This window comes from Rutidosis leptorrhynchoides, chromosome 8 (assembly GCF_046630445.1).
Source record: "Rutidosis leptorrhynchoides isolate AG116_Rl617_1_P2 chromosome 8, CSIRO_AGI_Rlap_v1, whole genome shotgun sequence".
Lineage (NCBI taxonomy): Eukaryota > Viridiplantae > Streptophyta > Magnoliopsida > Asterales > Asteraceae > Rutidosis > Rutidosis leptorrhynchoides.
The window spans coordinates 153,784,227-153,790,596 of record NC_092340.1 but is presented as its reverse complement, the minus strand read 5'-3'; positions in this window follow the sequence as shown (position 1 = coordinate 153,790,596).

Below are 6,370 nucleotides of genomic sequence, written 5' to 3'. Positions count from 1 at the left end.
ATTTATCTCTTAGAATTATGATCTTTCATTCTGAAATTCTGAAAAGCACTCAGTCACAAATCAATACTCTGAATGTTGAAAAAAAAAGCTGAATAAAGCAGCAGAAATCGTAGACAACCATAAACGACATTAATCGTCGAAAGTTTTATGATAAAGAATAGTATGTTGGAAAAGCCCTGAAAAGTTGGAACTGGAAAACGGATTGAGCTAACCACGAAGGAGACCAAGGACAAATACAAGGACTATACCCTATATTCAAAGAATCCAGATAATTCTGGATCCGTTGAAATCTTTAGAGAATATCTTGCTTCGAAGTCATGTTAAATCTTGTGGAAAATCTTTCTTCATCTACCTTAGATCTTAGAAATTCTGAAAATATCATCATAAACATCTTCAATATTCGTGAGGATATTTTCATAACTATTCTTATCCAAAATTAGTTATCTCTTCGTGCTATCGGTGTTACATTATAAAAGAAACTATTTTATTTTCTAAATTCTGAAACCTTCGAGTTTAAAATATGAATGATTTTGAAGTAGTGTTGGGGACTGAAGCATGAGTTAGTATAATATAATGACACTTGACCAACGTGATTATATTACAGTAAGTCCTGTTGAGTTTCTAATGAAACGTGATGATTCACAGATTATAACATCATCATGTGCCATGTTACATAATTCTTTCATTCTGCTTAACTTCTAAACAAATCAAGAAAATATATTCTTGATAGTTCTATTCTCGGTGATTCTGGTAATTTGACAAATCAAATCGTGCGATTACGATCCTTCTTGGTTAGAACATTAAGTTCATTCGAAACTTCGTATTTATGAATTCTGGACCATTACTCGGTTTACTAGAGGTTGAGAGGATAGTAAAAAGGCAAAGAGATCCAAAATATAAGAGAAAATATACAGCCCAATAACCACACGGAGGTTACAAACCATGGATATTAATACGAATAGCAATATAAAGACACGGTATAATAAAGAATAGAATCACCCCAAAGTAATAATAGAAGGAAACAAATTTTTCTGGTGGAAGATTGGAAAGAAGGATGACGGAAATGATAATTAGGAAAATATCAAGTATTAGAACTGGATTAAGCATTTTCACAATCTTTTGGATGTATGAACTAAGAAATAAAGTATAGGAATGGTGAGAATAATGGGACGAAAGAGTTTAATTTATAATGGAAATATCAGACAGAGTAATCGAGGCAGATCACCGTATTTAATTATAGAGATCTTAATATCTTTATTCGCCGAAGAACCAAATCCCTCAAATTTCGAAGATTTTCTTTAAATCCCTTGAATTCCGGAATTCAACCCTGACTCTGTCAAAAGTTAAGATGAATCTTTACTTTTCTATTTCACTCTTTGGTGATAGCTTCATTCGTACTCTTCGAATAATCGAATTATTTTTATCCATATTACTCAATGATGATAAAACTCAATTTATCAACTCATATTCGTAATGAAAACATTTTTATTGTCAGCCATGACCACCTCACTCAAATTTCGGGACGAAATTTCTTTAACGGGTAGGTACTGTGATGACCCGGGAATTTCCGACCAAATTTAAACTTAATCTTACTATAATTTCGACACGATAATCAAAGTCTGTAATATTGAATCTCGAAAGTTTTGAACTATTTCATATATCCATTTAACCCTTGACTATTTTCGATGATTCACGAACAATTTATTTTGTAATTAAATATGTAATTAAATATGTATACATATATATATATATATATATATATATATATATATATATATATATATATATATATATATATATATATATATATATAAATATATATATATAAATATATATAAACAAATGAAAATATAAAATAGAATACAACTAATTGCTGTAATGAATCTATATATAAAATATAAATGATTTTTAAATATGACTACGATGATATGTATATTCTAATATACTAAAAAATATAAATACTTAATATTATATGTAAGTTAATAATGAATTATAATATTAATATATATAATTACAAATTAAGATAAATGTTATATTACTATTAGTAATTTCAATATTATTATTACTAAATTCATTAATATTAATAATGGTCATAATAATAAATATTACATATTAAAATCTTTTTAATAAAGTTAATGTAATGATTAACAAAATAAATACTTAAAATATAAATATTACTATAAGAACAATTTAAAATTTATATTTAGTTGTATTTTAGATATTATTAGCTAATATGATTAATACATGTATCATTTATTGATTACTAATAATGTTATTATTATTATTAGTATTATAATTATTATTAGTATTATAATTATTAATATTATTATTATCCTAATGATATGTTTCATAACAATTTAATTTTTTTTTAATATTAGTAGTAGTCTTATTGTTATTAATAATAATAATATTATTATTATTTCTATAAATATTATTATTAGTATTTTACTAAATAATTATATGTATTTAATTATTAACACATTATTAATTTTAAAGCAGTATTAATCTGAATGGAACCAAAATATTAGATATCAGAGATCAAATCGTACGAAGTTGGTAACTTTCATTTTCGGCTTTTTAAATTTTTTGGCTAGTACTGATTGTAATTATCGACAACAAATTATGAAATCAATTATCTTCAGTAATCCATCGAATAGAAACAGAATGATACATTTTTTTCTTCTTCTTCTCCACGCTCCTGTATCTACACTTTTTAGTCAAAAATTAAAATCGAATCAATTGTCAAAATCTATTAATGTGGTTTTGTTAGAAATCCTTCCTTTAAACTATCTGCAAAGTTTCATCTATCAATTTCAAATATCGAGTAAGAATTTCGAGGTCAAAGTTACGTTTTCAAAAGTCAACCGAATTATGTTTCATGAAAATTCGAATCCGTTTTTCAGTTTATTGAACAATTGGTGATTCCAAAAGTTTGTATATAGGATTTACAAACTAATTCGTGTAGAAACTTTTATTTAAAACGCTCTCCAAATCACAAACCCAATTTTTTTTCTTCTTTACAGCGACGAAGAACAGGTTGCTGTGCACATTTTTTTTATCTGTTAAATTAATTTTACAATTACGAATCACTCTCTATGTAGTTTATTATTACAAAAACAATAAATTATAGTTTGATACATACTATAATTCCATGGTCGATATGATTCTGTGAAGAAGAAGAGGATAATAGGGATGAACTAATTACGGGTTAAATAAATTAAAAAGGGGTTTTAAATCAGATAATCGGGCTACAGCCCAACGGTTAAGGATAATGTAGGTTTTCGAGAGGTTGTGGGTTCGAGTCCCGGCACCAGCATTCTTTTTTTTTTGGACTTCTCATCAAAGGTTGTAACCATTTTATTTATTATTATTATTATTTGTATTATTATTATTATTATTATTATTATTATTATTATTATTATTATTATTATTATTATTATCAATTATTGTTATTATTAGTCGTTATTATTATTAATACTAGTAATATGTTTATTAAAATAATTAAAAATAATATTATTATGGTTGTTACTAAATATAACTATTATTATTATTAACATAATTAGGAACGTTATTGCTATTATTATCAGTAGTTTGAAAATAATAAAATTTATTATTATTTTCCTTAAATATTAGTATTAGTATCATTTTTATAGTTATTAGTATTATTATTATTATTATTATTAACATAAGCTTCATTAAAAATAATATTTATTGTTATTATTATTACAATTATTAATAAAGTTATTATTATGTGTATTATTAACCAAATAATATCAAAACTATCATTATTTTTTTTAATAAAATATACTTATTTCATATACTTATATTTGTATTTCACATAACTATATATAACAAACCTATATATATATATATATATATATATATATATATATATATATATATATATATATATATATATATATATATATATATATTTATATTTATATATATATATATATATATATTACATATAACAAACTATTAAATTATAAATATGATACTAAACAATTATGTATATATATGGATATATTAATATAACTAAGTGTATAGATCTCAACCATTTTAAAAATATATAAGATAAGTGAATATAACATATACTTTAAGATATAATATATGTATATATTTTAAATGGAATTTAATATAAATTATATAAACTACAAACACATAAATAATATATAATTAATAAAGGAAAATTATGTGATTTTCCTGTATATGTATTAATATATATACAAATGATATAGGTTCATGAATCCGAGGCCAACCCTGCATTGTTTAATATAGTCATATGTATTTTTACTACAAAATACATTAGGTGAGTTTCATTTGCTCCCTTTTTAAATGTTTTTGCTATATATATTTTTGGGACTGAGAATACATGCGCTGCTTTTATAAAATATTTTACGAAATAGACACAAGTACTTAAAATTACATTCTATGGTTGAATTATTAACCGAATATCGCCCTTCAAGTCTGGTAACCTAAGAATTTAGGGAAATGGCCCCTGATTGACGCGAATCCTAAAGATAGATCTATGGACCTTGACAAGTCCCATTCGGGGTACGAATGCTTTAGTACTTCGAGATTATTATTATACAGACGAGAGGTTCTGTTTGGGGATATTCTATGCATTAAGTTAACGTCGGTTACCAGATGTTCAATCCATATGAATGATATTTTTGTCTCTATGCATGGGACGTTTATTTATGAGAAATGAAAATCTTGTGGTCTATTAAAATGATGGAGATGATTATTTATGTTAAACTAATGAACTCACCAACCTTTTGGTTGACACTTTAAAGCATGTTTATTCTCAGGTATTAAAGAAATCTTCCGCTGTGCATTAGCTCATTTTAAGGATATTATTGGGAGTCATTCATGGCATATTTCGAAAGACGCTTCATTCGAGTCGTTGAGTTCATCAAGATTATTATTAGGTTAATTATAGTTGAATGTATTATGAAATGGTATGCATGCCGTCAACTTTCGTTGTAAAGAAAGTTTGTCTTTTAAAAACGAATGCAATGTTTGTAAAATGTATCATATAGAGGTCAAGTACCTCGCGATGTAATCAACTGTTGTGAATCGTTTATAATCGATATGGACTTTGTCCGGATGGATTAGGATGGGTCCTTTGATCACCAACCCTAAACCTCGTAATTGAGGGCATATATAATAAACCCTATCAAGATAGGCTTGATCAACGTCGCTAGGAGCACGTAATACGTCATGAAGAATATTAGCAGGTCTGGGAGGCATATTGAATGAAGAAGAAGATGTAGAAAGATTCAAATCAAAGAAGATAAGCAAACTATTTCTCTGTATTATGCATAATGAACACTATTGAAATTGGAAAAACTTAAGTGAAGATAAGTGGTCGCTTATATCGGAAAAAATCCTACGCGGGTCCTACAAAACTCAAAAAAGGTTCATCAAAACACGCAAAGCACTTTACTATGACTAAGACAGCATGTAACGCGCATTAATTGCATGTCGAATCACGCGCGTGGGGCATGTTACTTTAAGTTTGGCAACGCAGCTGTCCCAGCTGACCTCACCAAACTGGTGGGACTTGATGATACGCATAATGATCCGTCTCAACATCGCCAGGAACCATCTCAGTAACTTGATCTGGAGATTACTTTTGAACATACCCGGGTGGACCCACGCCGGATGAAAGGCTAGTCGGGAACGCCATATAAAACCACAAACCGGATGGCATGCACGTTACCATCATCATGAAGCCGGTCATGGTGACTGACACCGTGAAGCAACACTTGGAGTAAATAGAAAACAAAACATTCCCGGTTAGACAAGGTGCTCCGTGATATCCTAGCCGGAACCAACAAACTACTGGGACCGTCACTACCTCCTGGTTCAGTATTTCAACCACGTACAAAGATACCTTCCCGGGACAAGCACGCTATCTCGTAGAAAGTGCACTGTCCCGGACCAGACACTTCATCCCGGAACGAATACTCGATCCCGGAACAAACATACAAGCAAGTTGCACGCCACGTCATCCCGCGAATCCAGGAAAGTTTGTTAGGATCTGCTCGATTATTTCCATGAAAGGGACATGTGCCACGTCACCCCTCGGGATTGGCAAAGTTCGTTACAACCATGAAAGGGACATGTGCCACATCACCATTCCCTCATAGCATCTATAAATACGCAAACAAGATCATTCATAAAACAACACTGGAGGCATTAATGTTACTCTGCCTAAATTGATTACAGTATCATTTCTCCAGTCGTTAATACAATTCCGATCAACACTCCGGTCGTTATCGGAGTTAATCCTCACTCTGAGATATTAGCTTATTCGATCCCGATCGAATAAGGTTAATCAAATCGATTATTTTACGCCCTT